An 18827-nucleotide genomic window follows, 5' to 3' on the forward strand; every position below is an offset into this window, starting at 1 on the left:
GTAAAGCTGGGAGCTTTGGTGGTATGGGGGCAGTGCAGGAGGGCACCCAAGGAGGGCACCAGCCCTGCCTCCCCTGCCCTGGGGGGGCTGCAGCCTGAAGCAACTGAGGCAACGGGTGGAACAGCCCCATCGCAGGACACAACACCAAAGTAATAGTTACAAATGTGTTTTCAAGAAGAAGGAGGGGGGAAGAGCTTTAGAAAATCTTCCATTCTACTGGATGTGAGAGCTTTTGTCATTTTAAAAAACCTCCTAATTTTAAGCATCTCAAAATACCCCTGTTCAAGACCATCGTGTTCAGAAACGCTGTCTAAAATGGTGTAATTCATTTCATATGCCAAAATCAACAGCAGCATTTTGTAAGCGGTAGCCAAATAAAACAAGGCAAGAATTAAATCAGTATAACACCTTCTAAGGTTTCTACCAAGTGTTCCTACAGAAAAGTGCGGTTTTATTTTCCTGATGCTTTCACTGTTTGCTTCATTAATGTTCTCTGTTTAATTTCACCCTGCATCTTCTTCACTTGTGAATGCTCGGTGTTCATGAGCACGGCTGAGCAGACAGATAAGAAAACAAAGCACATCCAGAGAAACAGGGTGCTAGATCCCTGCAGAGAGCAAAATTGGTGCTTCACCTAGTGCAGAGCCCAGCTCCTGACCTGGATTATTTGCTGCAGAGCGTGCCTGTGCTGGGACTCCAGCTGCAGCCAGTCACCACCATCCATTGATCCAACACCAAAAGCCCCTCACCCTGTCAGATAGCCACCCAGTTCAAGACGGTGCTTTCAAATGCCATGAACCAAATGTATGGCAGAGTTTACTTCCAGAGTTGATAAGATCAGGTTTCCCACTGCTGTTTAAAGCTGACTGGGTTAGTTAAACTATCTTTCTGCACTGGGGAATAGATAGTGAAGACCCTCTTTTAATAATGCATCATTGTTGCTTTCATAAGGTATTAATCCTTTTTTTTTTTTAATATATTTTTTTATCTACATATATAATACTAAATTAATAATATACTCTATTTTAATCTGATGTTGAAGAAACAATTACCAGTCTTTTGTGTTTGCTTCTTTACTGATAGCACTTGTGGTTTATGTAAATACAAGAGTAACTACTAGATCAACTATGAAGTTAATTCCCAACATAGGAATTATGAAATATTCTCTTCACACATATTTATATTGTCCCTATAAAGTTAGCTGGAAGGATTTTGCCCTGCAACTAGTGACATTCTAAGACATAAGAAACAAAGGAGCAAGGCTTCAGCAGGAACACACAGGCAGCATCACAATGCAGTCAATGGAGATGGAGCAATTACACAAGCTGGTGAACTGAGATAGGAGCCAACATGCAGCAATAGCTTACTAAAACTGTTAAAATAATAAGGAGTCATTCCAGCTCATCTTCGTGCTTTGTTTATGCCCTCAGTACAGAGGCATGCTAAGGAGAGTTGGCTTAGACCCCCTGAACATAACGTGGAGCTCTGAAGGAAGGGGCTTTGGCAAATCAGGGCTATACACAGACTGGCTAGCAATCTGGGCCATGAGGAAAGGTTTTCCTCCTTTCTTCCTAGCTAGATCAAATCCCCCTCGAGGCAGAAGTCTCTGCTTGGAAAGGAATGCTATATGCAAGCCCATGCTCCAGGTAGTGCATTCGCAATGAGATGTAAAGTGACATCCATCTTGATTTAATGCCGCTCAAGAGCCATCAGGATTCTGAGCAGCACTTGGACACAATCCAAAGGCGATGATTGTGCATTGCAGGCCTTAGAAACATGTCCCAAGACCACAGCTCTCTCCTTTCCGCCAGTAAGTAAAATATATCCCAGAGGCTTCTTTTGTTATACAGCAATCAGGTTCTCCAAATCCATTTGCTGACTGCAACGCATCTCATTTTCAAGTTTCTTTCTCTTCCACTGTGCTCACTGTTTCCATTCGATCCTAACAGCTGCATCTCAGTCAAAAATCAAACTTTCTGCAGACAAGATAGGCTTGAGATGAGAAGAAGGCTTAAGAAATACCAGACAAAAATAAGACAAAAGAGGATCAGGCCTTTTACTCCTACCTTAATGTGAACACAACATATCAGGTGAGAATACTGTCTGTAACAGTTCCCCATGCTTCTTTGCACAAGTAATGCATGGGTTAAACTAATTCACATACATCTTCTCATTATTTTCTTTCTTTTGAGATCTTAGTCTGGCATAAAAAAATAAAAAAATAATAATAATAATTAAAAAGAAGGCAGGGTTGAGGGACAGTTTCAAGACACATTCAATCAGATGGATCTGGCCATGCAGTATAACAGCTGGACTCTGAATTTCTAACGTTGTAAATGTATCCCATAATTGAGTAGGCGTAAGTAAAGGGAGGCACAGGTTTGTGTGCATCTGAGCCTGCAAGTACACATGAACTTTCCTCTCTTCTTAGTTTTAAACTGCTGGAGAAAATCTTCAAAATGGGCAACAGTCACAGTGCAATCAGACAGACAGACTGTCTGCAGCAAAACGATTTAATTTGGTCCTGTTGCCCCTTCTGAAAAATGATGTCGACAGAAGATAAGGAGACAGAGAGTTTAAAATTGTTCCATCAGAACCAGTTGCCTGTTAGGAAGCTTATTCGAGGCAATTCAAAATTGTTCAGTTTTTTACAAGGCGATTGCCCATCAGGAAGACTGTTTGCAACTGAAGTAAAGGCTAAAATGGTTTACATAGCAGGAAGAGGTGCTCTGGATTTGTACATATTCTGTGCAATAGACCCTTCTGTGCATATTTCCCTTATTTTGCTTTGCTGCGTTTCTTCTGTTTACTGCTGAAGCTTTTTCTGCCTGACAGACTGTTTATTAGTTGAAAATAACAGGAGCTTTTTCATTTTTGTTTTCCAAGGCAGGTAATTCAAATAATCTCAGAAAATTATTTTCCTATTCAATTAGGCTATGTAATAATGCAAGACCAAATCTTGGCATTCATAAATGAGCTGAGATGGATTTAATAGAGGAGAATAAGAGACTGATATGGCTCTAGCCCATCCTCTTTAACACCACAGAGGATTGGGACTGCCATTATCCAAGTATGGGAGCACACATCTTACCATAATAGGAGTTATTGAGTTAAAAAATCATTTTGTGAAACCAAATATAATCATTCCTTTCAAATCTATAAATCTATAACTATGGTGGTGATTTCATCATTCTGATATTATTTATACATGAGTGATTCTTCACTTTCAACAAAGTAGACCTGAGATAATCTGTGTATTCTATTGGCATACTATATATATATGTATAGCAGATTATATATATGCCAATATAAACACTTATATGCTAATATACTACCATATATATATATATATGCACCATTTGGCCATCTGCCTTTCTCACCTGAAGTCAACACAAGATAGAGACCTTTCCTTCAAGACCCTTTTTTCCCCTGTGTATTAAAGGAAAAGGGAACTTCCAGGGTGGGAAGGTGGCACAGGCAGCAGGTGCTCAGCCTGGGTCTGTGTGCCTGTGAACAAGCTGAGAACGGTAAAGAGAGGATGCACCATGGGCCCCAATGAGCATTGCTGTGGATCCTTCACCTGCATCCCTGGTCAAGCACCGGATGGGGCTGGACTCTGCCAACACAAGCCCACACTGCTGTTCTCATCGTTTTTTATTATGCTGATACACAGAGAGACACAAACTGCATTTGTGTGCCATCCTTTCCTCCTCAAAATCTTCTTCTCAAAGATAACCAATTGAAGGAGAAGCATTGCAAGCCAATTTCATCCACATACACACAGGCCAGCAGGCACGACACCATCTCTGCTGCCTTATGAAAAATGGCACAGAAACATATTTGCACAGAAACAAATGGCTTCTGCAGAACTCATTATGTTGAAGACTAACTAACCCTACTAGCAGAAAATGCAAAGAGCTGTCCTGTCCTATTGAACTAAGGCTGAACATCTTCAGCCTTTATTGGGCACGATTTGTGCTTAAAAAGGATAACGGCTATTAAGTAAAAGATAAATGTTTATCAGCCAGAATCATTTCTACTGATGCTTATTAGCCATTCAAGACTATATGGCCTACCCAGATATATTTTATTGTCTAATGTAATAAAATTTTCTACATTGGATCTTACTACAAAATAAAATTGTTCTTAAGAGAAGATTTATTTTACAAAGTTAGTCCACAAAAACTGAATAAGGCATGAGACATTGGATAGGCCAGTTGCAGATCTGTAATTCAGTTTATGAGTAGATCATAGACATCAGTTAGGGACTTGATCTATGTCTGTTTGGAACATCAGTGGGCAGGCAGCCTCGGAAGAAACCTCATATGCATTGCCCCAAGTAGACAGGTTTTAGTAAAGGGGGGATCGTAGTTGTATTGCTGTGAATGACGAACAAATTATGTTGCTGTGAATGACGCACACAAGAAACATGAGCCTCAGAACTGAAGATTGGTCTCCTCACCAGTCTGCAGTTCAGGAAAACAGCAGGAACTGTGGTTCCACTCAGAGGTTTGCCTTTACAGACAAGAAAGCATTGCCTAAAGGGTCGGGGATTGCCTGCCTGTCCATGGCACTTTGTGCACACCAAGGTGGGATGCCCCCCTCCAGCACAGCGATCATTACAGTGTCTCAGCAGAGCCTGAGGGAGCTGCTCCTTCTCCTTGCAGCACTGGCTGCCCAAGTGCAATCTGTTTTGCAATCTGTTTCTGATCAATGCCGAGCCAGAGAACAACTGCTCAAGAAAGTTTAGGAACAGGGGCCAGCTCCTCTCTGATTTAGGGCAGCCTTGTGTCCATCTCCCCGCTCGGAGCTGTGCCGGAGCCATTTTCCCCACCCACAACGCAGGGAGCAGCAGTGACACCATCCCCTAGTCACCACTCCTCGCTCCCAAGTTTAATGCAGCGAGCATGACGTGCTCCTCACCTCCTCATCTCTCTCATCCCTGAAGTCCTTAAGCAACTCTCGTCTCTGCCAAAAGACTGAGTGCTGAGTACTGTTTTTATGATTGAGCATAAAGCAACGCCAGAATGAGGAAAGTGCAAAGGTGACACGTGTAGGTTCGTGGAAAAGCACAATATTAGATCACTGGGTCTGACCTTTATCAGAAGACAGCATGGAATTTTATATGGAAAACGCTTCATTGAGCCTAATAATTTGCGTTTGACAACGGCTTGCAGCAAGAAACTGAAGCCAGCTACAACCACGTTTGAAAGGTGAGCGCAGCTAGCTATGGGAACCTCTGACAAAAAGGTGCATGGATTCCCTGGCTTTCAACATTTCGAATTGAGTCTGAATGTCTGAAAGACTGGCATTAACCAAACAGAAGTCATCTGGCTTAATTCAAAACAGGGTGAAGTTCCCCATAGCCTGTACTACACAGGATGACCTAATCAACAAAATAACCTCATTCGGCACCTTACCCTACAAATACCGCCAGCATATCCTACAACAAAGGCTACCAACAAATGAGTGCAATGTTCAAGACAAGACAATGAAACGGCCTGGGGTCTGATCCTGCATCTCACAAGGTCAATGGGTATTTTTGTCATTGAATTCAATGTGAGCAGAAATGACGCTAAGATTTTTCCAGTTCAGATGTCAGCTATTAATTTGGATGATGGTTATTTGATTCCAAAGAAAGCCAGTGGAATCAAGTTAAAAAGACAGAGATATATTCATATATTCTTAAACTGGGAGACACCGCAACTCTCTGATAACCTAAATTAGATTGAGCTAGTGCTATCTCTAATTAGGATCTTTCACTATGAACAAGAAAAGAGGACAAAGTGAATTAGCAAAGGAAACAGTACATATATTGACTCAAAACAATAACCAGAAATGTTAGCTTCCATGTCAGATGCCGTGCATGAAGAAAAAAATGCTTGAAAAATTATTTTATTAAGGAAAATCTGAAACTAGTCAGAATTAAAGAGACTCGCTAGAAATGTTGGTGATATTTATTAACTAATTAGCTAAATGACCTTTGCATCATTTTTATACACAATTTTCTTTCATAAATATTTCATGAATTACATGTAATTATTAGTAACATCAACTTTAGTGAATTAATTACTGCCAATTCCTATTAATAAAATGCATCTTGTAATAAATAATGTTAGTTTATTACAGAGTATTGGTCTCAGAGGTATTCACATCTGTCAGTTGCCTTCTACTTCAGGCTAAAAGAAAGGTAATCAAATAACTGTAATTATTGTACTAAATATATCACCGTTTGTTTAAAATGTCAATGGGAATGGATAAAGGCATTTGTAACAATCTGAACTGAATATCCTAATCTGCAGTGGTGTAAGCACATCCGACAAAGAGCCACATTGCCATCGGGATAACGGCTGATGTCTGGGGCTAACAGACAGAAATGTCAACAAATGGTTGCTTCTCTGATTTACTTACAGGTTTTTGCCTACTGGCCATTGGCTTAAAGCTACTTTAAGCTAATAAGGAACAGTGAATTTAATCTGATGGCTCCTAATTAGCCCTTGTGAAAGGGGTGTTGGAGTTAGTCCAGTTCCAGTAGACAAGTGTCCACGCGGATGCTACCATAGCTGGTGCTCTGCAGCGTGAGTCCTGCTGGGAGTCCTTTCCTGTGCTGAAAGCAGAGAGGAAGGCAACCTGTTTCCTAAACAGACTCCAGAGCTCTTGGACCACATACTACAGGAAGGCATAAACCAGCACAGGCCACCTCTCTCCTGCCTTACAGACAACTAAGAGACTGTTGCCAACCTGCATGCAACCTGCTCCTTTCCCAGAGCACCAAGATCACATTATGGGCTTGTATACTAAAAACATTACAATCTAATTCAGAGAATGCATTGCAAAATACATTGCAGTAGATAAGAAGTTTTCAGCAGAATGAGTAAGGAATGATTTTCTACTTGGATTGCAGCAAGACTTTAGTAGGGCTTACACCCCCAACAAGATGGCACCACAGCGAGCTTAGTGGCTGGGGTGAGCTCTTCCAGCTTTTGGCAGCACACAGCTGAGAGCAGTCCCCCTTCCATGCTCATATTTAGAACAGGACAGCCCTCACACAAGGCTGAGGCCAGGCTGAAGGGCTCACCCTGGAGCAGTGCTGCCCTGGGGCCCTACTGCTCCAAGCAGAGGCTCACACCCACAGGCCCAGCCACCCGCTCAGCCAGGACACGCAGCACAAATGTAGTTTTTATCCTCTCAGTTTATCACCATTTCCACATAATAACAGTGAATAGTTTTCCAACACTACACTGCTCTGAACTGCTTTTCTTACATATCTAAATATCTAAATGCTGACAAGCAGGGCAAGCTTAACTTGGTGACGTCTGTCAACACAAACCATGTATTACCATGATTTTTTAGGCTTTTAAGATGAAGCTTCCCAACCAGGTATTATCTAAAATGGACAATATGAGCAGAAATATACTGGAAAAAAAAAATAAAAAAAAAATCAGTTTTCCCTTCTCTACTCCTCTTTTTTTTTTTTTCCTTTCATTGGATACAAAAGTTCCTCGAAAAAATGAAAGGTTGACTGAGGTGCAGATGAAAATGGAAACCCCAGACACTGTAGCTCAGAAAAACTAGCATTTGAAAAACAGCAAATCGGGTTCTTCAGCAGCCCCAGCCTCCTGTATCAGCTCAACTCACCATTACTCCACATTACAGTGCCTACACACACAACCTTCACCACACCGTCCCATGGTTACTGTGACTTATACTTTCATCTGCAGCCTGTTACACGGCCAAGTTATTGCAATGCCTATGCTGTAATGCTTTAGATTTCCACTGGTAGGAAATACCAAGCAGAGAAAACTGCAAAGACAGCTGCATGATTTCCAAATTCTCTAGATTTGGCTTCTGGTTCTTATAAACTCACACAGGGATATCTGCAATGACAACCTTCCCCTAGTGAACCTGGCCTCATCCCTGGAGCCTAGAGCTTCTCAGAAGTCTAAATTGTAGCAAAATAAGTCTAATCATTTTCACTTACTTAAATATGAAAGTGAATCAGTTGTGATGGTGATCATTACTTCTGGTATCATAGCTGCCACCTCAGTAGCTCCACACCCCAAGAGCTGTGGCAGTACCCCAGAAAGGTGCTGGAATTCCTTCTAGCAGAGCGCCCTGCTGAATATAGGTCACCACAGTTTAAATGGGCACTCCCTCCTCTATAAGCTTCTTTATTATTTTAGCAGAAAATAGCATACATTCGGCCAGCTTTGAAGACCCTACCAGAGTGTGATAACTGGGAGATGCGAGCAGAACACTAGGGCTGGGTTCAAACACGAGGAAAGTGCCGACCTTCTCAGGTCTATCAAGGAGATTTGGTTTCAGAAACAGAGAGAAATTTAAGGTAAGAGAAAGTAAAGCACCAGTCAAATCTAGGTGACTCCTAAAGTATCCGGCATTTGAGAAAGCGGTTGCGTTCTTCATAAATAGTGCTTAAGGCTTAAGCACCTTAAACAAAAAGAAGGCACACATTTTCTCAGAAAATTACTTCTGAGTCTGAATAGTAAGAATGAGAGTAATTCCTGCCATGAGTGTCATCTGGTTTGAGTGCGGATTCTTCTGGGTGAGTGCTGTCTCTCGGGTTTGTGTAGCTCTTTACCAGGGTGCACACATCTCCGCCCGAGCTGCCCAAACTCTAATCTGACAAGAGCAGAAGTAGATGGTCAAAGTCTGTGAAATCTGATTTTGTATTTTGAAACATTTTGCATTGAACTTCCGTAGTGTTAGGCTGTGGCTTCCCCATTTGTTTAAATACCATAGACACTAAGTAAATGCATTCACTGGTTTCCTGAAGCTGAGGAAAAGGGTTTACTCACCATTTTGGCACCCATAAAATATAACCATGTAGCATGTGCCCTGCTTAGCAGGGATGAGTATTTGCATAGAGTTGTGGCAGCCTGCAAGTACCCAGTCACAGCCAGCCGGTTTTATATCACCTAACCTGGCTGTAACACTTGTTTCTTCTACCTGTCAGCCTCATTAGGGTGATAGCTTAACACTCTAATTTCATTTATTCCTTATTCTTTGATACAGATCCTTCTTTAGATTATGTACTGAGTTGCAGACAGACAGAAAAAAGTTATTTTACCACTGCATAGTAAAGAATTTTTTCAGGAGCTTCTTTAATTTCTCCCCACAATGTACACTACAAAATTGAGAGGCACATTTTTGAAAGTTTGAGGGAAAGAACTAGGAAGAAAATGGAGAAAATCTAGCTTAACAACTCTTTCAATTTTAAAAATTGCAATTTGACAGCAATCCTGTGGGCTGGGAAATAAACGTTCATGCCTTTGCCTCTATAGTCACTTGATTGATGTCAAATTGCTTAAGATGAAATAAAGAGTGAGATGCAGTCATATTTTTCCAGCTTCTTTCTATAGAATTGAGGTCACAGTATTTGGGATCAAAAAGTTATTTATGACATTTATTTTCTACTGCTGATTGCACTTTAGCCTCTCAAAATCTTGGTTTTATCATAAAGATGTGCCTTTATATTTAGAACTTTGCTGCACCGTGGCTTCTCAGACAGAGTAGGTATGCTTTTGATACAAGATCCCACCATTTTCAAGACTTGATCCTTCAATCTCTATGGATTTTGATGCTGACCCTGCAAAACCCTTTAAATGAACATTTAAAGTAGTCCCACTGACTTAAAGAGCATAATGGCAATATACTTACATACAAGAACATACCTCACCCTATAGATAAACCTTCTTACATGGTCTTCTCTCACCAGTATGGCACTGCTGTGATGGGACGAACAGGACAAGCTTTCCCAACCAGCTGCAAAACAATCTCCTCTGAAGGGCAGGAGCAAGAGGGACTTCACACAAGGCTTTGGTACCAAACATCACCGTCACTGCTGCTGTTGCTCCCTCCCCAGTTTGGTCAGCCTTAGCCACCCCTGCCATTATTAAATTAAGGTTTTCCCCAGCACAGCCAGATTTTGGTTGTAATTTATCTCTTCCTGCAAGGTGGGTGTGCACAGTAGATGCATGTTGTGTGTATGGCTAGGTGTAATATTCACTGCAATGGTGTGAGAAAGTTTTAATCACAGAGGCTGGGGCTGCTATATGGTGTTTTCAGCCTGTACCTTTCATAGGGCTTTGCTGAGGAAATGGTCATCATTAGCACCATTATCACTGGTGTGGAAAAGGTAAAGGGATGTGTTCAAAGTCCACCGACATAACAGATACACCCAAGCTCAGGTTTTGCTTGCTGCCAGGCATCAAAACCTTTAAGCCCCATCTCAGGCCAGTCCTATCTCAAGCCACAGCTGAGAAAAAGAAATGAACTTGCGGAACGCCGTGACCACTACACCTCACCCTTTGTACAAGTTTCTTTCACAAACAAGTGCCATTTTACAATACTTCAAAGACCTGGAAAATGGGGAGCCTCAGCAGCTTTCTAAATTAGACTAAAAACCTTGCTTTTAGATAGCTAAAGGTAAGTGAGATGAATCTGATCCTAGATTTTCCATAGGACTTAGACAACTAATTTTTTTGTTGTTTTTAGGAGCCATTCAGCTCCTGATGCAGATAATGGCATTAAACAATTCTCAGATCCTATTTCATTCATAATTTTTACAGCATTTTTAATTTAAAAAAATAAATAAATAAAAAAGCAGACAAGGAACACCTCATCAGTAACGGGAAGAAAATGTAAATGTCACTGACAAAAAAAATAGGAAATTCAGAGTAATCAAAACTATCTTTGATTCTTTTTTTTACTGAAGTTAAATGATGCATTATTGTTTAACTTATGCATCCTACAGCTTCTCATTCATTGCAATACCCTAAATGTTATTCAAATGTAAGAAATTTAAGAAAGAATGGCCCTCCAGAATTGAAAACAAAAACCCCGCAGCATTTAATAATATTATAACATGCATTAAAATAAATGCAATTAGTCAACAATGGGGCGGGTGGGAGTGTTACTAAAACTTTATAAAGAAAATTACCTGATATGAAAATATGAATAGCAACTAACAAGTCCATTCTGTATAGATATTATCCAGAAAAAAAAAAAAAAAAAAAAAAAAAAAAAAAAAAAAAGATTTAAACCTATGTTGCTGCTTCAATACTGCCTAATACTAGGAATTGGCAGAAAAACATCTATTCTATGAATAATAGCTCAACAGTCCCAAAGGACATCAATACATGAATAAGAAAAAAAAAAAAAAAACTCAAGCCTTTCCAAAATGGTGCTAATGCTCCACTGAAACTTAATTTTATAATTTACTGGCAGTCAAGATGGCAGGAAATAAAATAATTTGCTATATATTCTGCACAACAAACCCCCTGCTTTTCCTGGGAAGGGTAATTATCCCTAAAAAAAAAAAAAAAAAAAAAAAAAAAAAAAAAAAAAGACAGAAAGAAAGAAAAAAAAAAAGAAAGAAAAAAATACGACATCTCATATTAAGCTAAAGTCTCATCAAGAAGAGAAAGAGTGCCTCATTACATGTAATTACCAGGGAATTAGAAACATCATTTAACTAAATGAGCGAATAATGCTCAGGATATTGAAGAAACTTGCCTGCACTTCTGCAGAGCACTCTAAGTCCCATTACAAAAATTGCACCTCTTTAATGGAATAATTTTAGGCCTTGTCTGCCTTGCTTTAAAAATAAAGAGCCTCAGAGAGGCAGAAAGAGGCTGAAACTACCATAAACAACTGTTGAAAAGAGCTGCAGAGTAGGAGTAGTCTCTACTGGATACCATGATTTAAAATGACTCATAATCTAACATAATCATGAAAATTAAACCTAAGGACTTGGGTGGGAGGATGGGAGAGAGGGAGGGAAACGAATTACCCTTTTTAATTGTACTTACTCAAGACTACAATGTATTTATAATTATACATTATAGATAACGGGTGAAAGATTCTAGGTTAAAGGTAAATCTTGCAGAGAGGGATGAAAGGCTGTGGCATTAGGAGCTGGCTTAAAAACAAGGAGAGATGCATACCCGCCGATTGATACTGACTGTCCTGCAATGCAATTTTTTTCTAATAATGAAGAGTTACTAGGGGAATTAATAAGGGCCACGGTGATGGAGTGTGCACAAACTTCACAGACCGCAACCGCTATTTTAGGAATATCGTCTCTGTCTGTAAAGGTGATTCTGGTGCCGTTAGCAACAAATACAGTCTGGAAAACATTATTTGCCACCATTTTGACACAGAGGTTGAGCTGGTGCCAAAAGAAAGGAGGTTCTCCTCACTGATTTTAGCCAGAGGAATTGTCTCCAAGCCATATAGCGAGTCACCAAAATGAAAAGATCTCCTTTGAGTCCGGAAGGTTTTGGTCAGGGCTTGAATCCTCGCCCTGCCTCACCCCACAAGGAATTAAAACACTCTGGTGACGTTACCACAGGGCCACTCTGAAATCTCTTCAAGCTGATGCAGAGGAAAAGCCCCGTATTTTTAATATAACGTCCTCAGAGAAATGGAAAATGCACAGCAGTGAAACAAGAACTAAGGGGATACAAATAATGCATCATCTGCACCGTGCACGTTTCCTCTATCAACATTTTCATCCTTCATTTCCTTCCCTCCACAAAAACCTCACTGTAGAAATTCTAGGCAAATCAGGGCAGCTGGTTCTTTCCTGTAAACAGTCCCACAGCAGACCAACATATTAACAGAATAAGTACAGAAATAAGAGGAAGAAAAAGGAGCTAGAGCCCCCAAAGTGCTGAATCTGGACATCTCTGCTGGGTACACCAGGATATCAGAAAATTGATCAGTTTTGTTGCTCTCAAGACAAGACATAAAAATTTCAGGCAGCTCACATGGGCTTGGTTTGTAATAATAATAATAATAATAATAACAACAACAACAACAACAAAGTTTATTTGCAGTTTTATTTTGGGGGGAGGTTGAAGAAGATTGGGAAGACAGTCCAGAAAGAAGTACATGAAAACATCAGGGTTTTATTCAGTGCCTCAATATCTTGGCCACTTACAAGTTGTACCTGAATTATTTTTGGTTGTGGGAACAGAGGCTTAATGAAACCTTAAATGTTTAAACAACAACAAACTAACAATGGCATGGGGAGGGAGAGTAAAAAGCACTGGAAACAGGTGAAGTGCAGTTTCTCTGCCTGTGGGAGGCATGGGGAGGCCCTTCAAGCACCTCCCAAAATTGCCTGAAATTTTGGTTGCTGCTCAAACGTCACCACCTCAGACCAAAGCAGTGGTGAACGAGGTCCTTAAGCACTCGGTGGGTGTTGAAAACCTAGATCTGTGCTCGCCTGTTGGAATAAGAAGGGCAGGTGGTGGCATTTGAGACCCATATCATCAAAGTGCAGCCTGCAGCACGTGAACCCCTGACTCCATCAAAGGCTGCACATCTCCAGCTCCTGTTTGCAGAAAAGCCAGATTTCCATCCTGTATCACTTGCAAACAACTGCCAAAAGAGGTTTCACCCAATGCTGTATTGATCCAGATATTTTATATAATGGGTACTTCAGCAAAAGACATTGTCCTCACAGAGTAATTGAAGAAGGGAACTGGAGGGTCTTAACCTTAATTGATTTTTTTTTATTCTGGTTTCCTAAGGAAATGAGATTCATGCAATGAAATTGCCTGTGTCTGCCTGCCCCTTTCTCCTCTCATCCCCCTAATAACTTTGGGGCTGGTCGGACAATTACAGCCAAGTTGGATGGAGGAAGGAGGTCTCAGAGATATCAGATTCCTGCCTTGCTCAGGAAAGCAGGCAGCCAAACAGGGGAGCAGGTGTCTTAATGTTCCCCCTCAGGGAAATCTAGCTGGGCAAAAGCTTCCTCCTGACTGTGGAGAAGTTTGAATCTAAACTTGATTTCTCAGGTGTCTAAGAAGGTTTTGAGCAACCTGGGCTGCTGGGAGGTATCCCTGCCCATGGCAAGGGGGTGAAATGAAATGGTCTTCAAGGTCCCTTCCAACACAAACCACCCTATGATTTTATGATTCTATGAAAAATCAAAAAAAAAAAAAAAAAAAGTAGAAAATTAGACTTCTCTCTGTGACTCGCTGAATCACTTGTTTGCTATTTAGACAAATTCTGTTTTTGTACGGGCAATCTTGACATCACTACAAGAAGGAAAGGAAGAAGAGAAACAAGAGGAGATCAGGAAAGAAATATGACTGAGATCCATTTTTGCACCATCCCTATTGGTTTCTATCTCCATCAAAAAATATAATTCCGAAAATTTCCTTCTCCACCCCATCCTCAAAAATCTCACTTGTAACCCCATTATCTGCCTAATTAAATTCTGGATGTATAAAACTGTTAGACCCATCTTTTGGGAGACTGTACGCTTTAATCACAATTACATGCTGCATATTTCATGATATATATCTTTTGCGTATAATTAGAAATAAAAAATGTAATCCCAAAAAGATGTTTAATAATTTAAATACTGAGGATTTGATTAAAAGCATTCGAGGATTGCAGATGACAGGAAAAGAGCAGCAACTTCATTATAGCCAAGGGAAAAATTCAGGGACATTAAGCTGTTCTTTTATTTTACAAACCAAGCACTACAATCTTAAAAACAAATATTTCAAGCAGGAAAGTATAGATGCATTTCCCCAGGTATTTCCCTGTCATTTAATCTGTGGAATGGGACCCAGGATTTTGCACAAATGGCCAGATGTTTCTATTGAAAAGTTTACCTACTTCTCACCATGTTTCCCTTCAAACTCTCATTAGTAGAAATTCACGTACTCTGACAGAAGCAGGGCTCTTATCTCACTGCTCAGGCAATGCCTGCAGCACTTCTATAGTGGCCTGCAAACACACAGGACTTCGTGTGAAGAATCAGACAATCCCAACCCCTAAAAATATGTGGATGAAAGCAAAAAAAGCTAAAGTCGTGTTCTCAAAACACACAATTTATGAGAGATATTTATCCTGTCCCAGTAAAACTTGTTACCAGTGGACATCTTTAAGTATTGCAGAGGACAATAGGGATTATAAAAAGTGAAAAATGGTGACAATATATTAAAGGAATTGTCAAAGATCAGGGCTGGGAGCAGGGAGGCGTCTCCCACTGAAAAATACCCCCGGTGCTCATTTCCAAGGAAATCCCACCTGCAGTTCCCAACAACGCTGCAGCGACCCGCAGCATCCCACGAGGCACAAAGCAGCAGCTGCAGCCACTGGCTCCAAAGCAGGACGGGAAATGTCTACGTGGGGCAAGAAATCTGATTTGCCAACAGCAGACATCAGAGAGGGAGGGGGTTCAACATGGTAAAAAATAAAGGTAAATTGTCTTGATGTCTCCACTATTCTGTCTGCTCCACAGGCTACAACTGTGCAACATTCTTGAGCTTTACAAAGCTGATTATAAATTTCCTACTTAATGCGTCTTAATAACCTTTGGTTTGCAGGGCCTGAATTATACTTTTCTTTTTTTTTTTTTTTCTGCCTATGTAGAAAAGTGATGGCATATTTTTTATTATTTTCAAAAGTACCTCTTCTAAAAATGATTGCACTTCCTACCTTCATGCATCTGTTGCAGTCATCCTTCACTATTCACTCAAGTAGTAAATAAAGTAGGTCTCTGTATTCCATTGGCCTCTTTCTATGCCACTTAGCACTGTTATATATCAATACATTAGTGCTAATATATTTTTGTATAAGAAAAAATTGCATTTGAGAAGATTCATCTAAGGATCTTAAGCCTCCTTTAACAATTTGGTCTCATTTACCTTTACACGGAAGCACTGTTTGTTCGATTGACCAAAAATTACATCACAGAAATAAAAAAAGATTAGCTAAAATAACTCCCCATGGTAAGTCTACATCACAGGCAAAAGAAATTAAACCAATTATGTGAGCTCGGATTCAAGAAATCTCTGCTCAGCTCCTGCCTTTGCTCTGTGACAGGGAAATTCACTTCCTCGCTCTCTGCCTTTGTTGACATCTGTGGAATGAGCATACTTCTTCTCTCCCCACCTTTGACTGTCTTATCTATTTAAGAGAGCAAATTCTCCAGCCAGGATCGTTTCTTACGATGCATCCATCCAGTGCCAAGAACAGGGCGATTGCAGTCTTTGCTGCATTGTTGTCAGAGCAAACCTGCAGCGCTTTGCAGACGCACGAGCGGGTAAATGCAACCCTTGCGGAGTTTAATTGAATTATTAGGAACACTTTGGCATAAGCGAATAAATTATAGCTTTGTTTTACCTGATGCTCATTACCTTTGTATCAGAGGAAACCGAGTGGCTTCTGTAAGCAAGGAATTGATTAGAATAGATGACTGCTTGCTAGGCTGTAACACACAGGCTGCTCTGAATCGCCTCCTGACAGCTGATGGTGACCCTAGCTGCAAGCTTAAGCTACAATTATTGTGAGACTGACACAAATTTTGTGTAAATAAGGTATTTATTAATAGTAAGAATTCAGGGACACTTATGAAATGAACACGTACCCTATGGTAAGAAGCGTTCCGGTGTTGCTCACCAGCAATGCCCTGCAGAGCTCTTCCCCAGCACAGCCCCCCAGCAACCACCAGGCCCTGAGGCTGACACCAGTTTTGCTTGTTAATGGTGTTTTGGGCCACAAAGGAAACTAAAAGCCTGTTCAATAATTAAAATGTTTTAAGTAAAACGTAGGAACAAAGCATACTAGTTTGCAGTATGAGACTGATGCCAGGTGAATGAGTGATCAGAAAGAAATTCAGCACTGCAGCCACCAGAGCTGGTTCCTCTCTCGTGCCCCAGGATAAGACCAGCTATAGCCACACCATTCCTGGCAGGCAGAGGTTTTTCTTGAAAAATTCCACAAATGGAGATTCTGCAGCTTCCCCCGGCAATTTATTCCCAGGCTTAACCATCCTCACACTTACAAAGTTTTTCCTAATGCCTAGACTAATCTCCGCTGCAATTTAAGCTCATTATGCCTCGTCCCGGTCCCAGTGGACAGGGAGAACAGTTTATTCCCTTCCACTTTGCAGGTAATCACAGGAGACTCTGAAGACCTATTACATCGCCCGTGTTGCTATCATGCCTTAGCGCATTCATGCCTTTTTATCTATAGGAAAATGTGTGATACAGTGTAAAAGAGCCACACACACTTAGAGCATAAGGCATTTCGCAGGACGTCTCTTTAGCATATTAGTTATAAGAGTAACCAGGAGAGTCCAGTATTTGACTTTATATTTCCAAATTCTGCATAACTGAATGTATTATAAAGCATCACTTAAATATTATTTTGAACAAAGAAGCCTGTCGCATTTCAGAGCAAAAGCCACCTTGCGGGAGGACTACAAGTCATATCAGTTGCATATTGACTAAAAAATTACTGGCGTTGTGGTTGTGATTATACTAAACAACATAAAAGCAGCTAATGGTGTAATCACCAGAGCAGATGTCTGCTAGTCAAAAGAAGTAGGTTCTGCTCCAGACCGCTAATACCAATCACGGCTGGTGGACGTGTCATTTAGGCCAGCATTTGCAAAAGCATCCGACGGTAGATGCCCCAAAACTGGCTGTTTCTATCTTCACAGATGCACCAAGTGAATTACTGCCGAACACGGTGACTGCACGACTCCAGCTGAAGAAAACCCTCCGTTTTCTCAAGGCAGCAAAAACTGCTGGGTGCTTACAGAGGCATGAGACAGTTGAGCAGGACGGAGGTCGTGATACCTACACGGCTCCACAAAGGTCATTCTCGATGGCATTGCTCAAGTTTTTGTGTTGAGATAGTTGAGCTCAGAGTGAGGACTGGTTTTGCTTGGGAAAACACACATCTAAAGGACACATCTTTTTACGCATATTTATTATAATTGCAGCGGCAGCACAGAACATCACACTGGAGATGTGGCAGAGCTACAGACCTGCGTGGAGTAACCACACACTGATTATCTTGAAGTCCTGGCCCACAGAAAAAGTACACTTACCAGCACACTTTTGTAACGCTCAGGGCACAGGAGCCACTTGGCTTCTAATACCACTGTTACGAGGCTCTCGTGAGAGACAAGCCGCGATATTTTTTCCTGCAAGCAGTCAACGGTGATTGATGACTCTATCAGAATGATGGCTGTGACTCCATGTTTTCTGTATGGCCCTCTACACAGCAAAAAGCAATGACTTAAGGAGCTTTTTTAGATCTCAATTCCTCTGATCAAGAGTCAGTACACCCTCTCTGTTCAGCTGCTTGTCGCACAGGTCCCCAAAGATTTGTGCCAGGATTTTTCTGCCTTATGAACCTTTGCCTTGACCCGTGGTTCTAGAAGACAGCTTTAAAAAAAGGAAGATTAATCTCACCAAAAAAAAAAAAAAAATCTGTATTCTAACAGCACATATACCTAGTTGGGCCAGGGACAACTGTATCCCTCACCAACTCCTGTTTCTCTCCTCGTATGCCAGGTTGCCTCACTGCTATCTACAGGCTCTAACTACATCAAACACCAACATACCACAACAAATTCTCCTACCATTTTTAAGCCAAAACATAGTTAAATCCAATCTCTCTCCTCCTACGTACTTAAGACTACCTTTGTCCATGGCGGAAGCATGCAGTCCTTAGTGTGTCATTAATAAAAGTTTTTTTTGTTGTTTTTTCCCTGATGCTTACCAATGAAAAATTGCACAGGTGGTATCATTTCCTCACGTTACATTACAGGTCTACATTGTTAGCCAAACTATTTGGAATTCCTCCCCTCATTCTTTTTTCCCCTACTTTCTTTAGGTGTGACTTCGTTTCCTGTGCTTAATAAACACTTCTGCCCCCTCTCTGTTTCATATATTCCCTTCTTCGCATGAAAACCACCTTTTCATTATTTCCAGCCTAATTCTGCCACCCCACTTTACTTATTTGGACCCATCTTCATTTCAGGTCTC

The sequence above is a fragment of the Aythya marila genome (assembly GCF_965140915.1).
Source record: "Aythya marila genome assembly, chromosome: 7".
Taxonomy (NCBI): Eukaryota; Metazoa; Chordata; class Aves; order Anseriformes; family Anatidae; genus Aythya; species Aythya marila.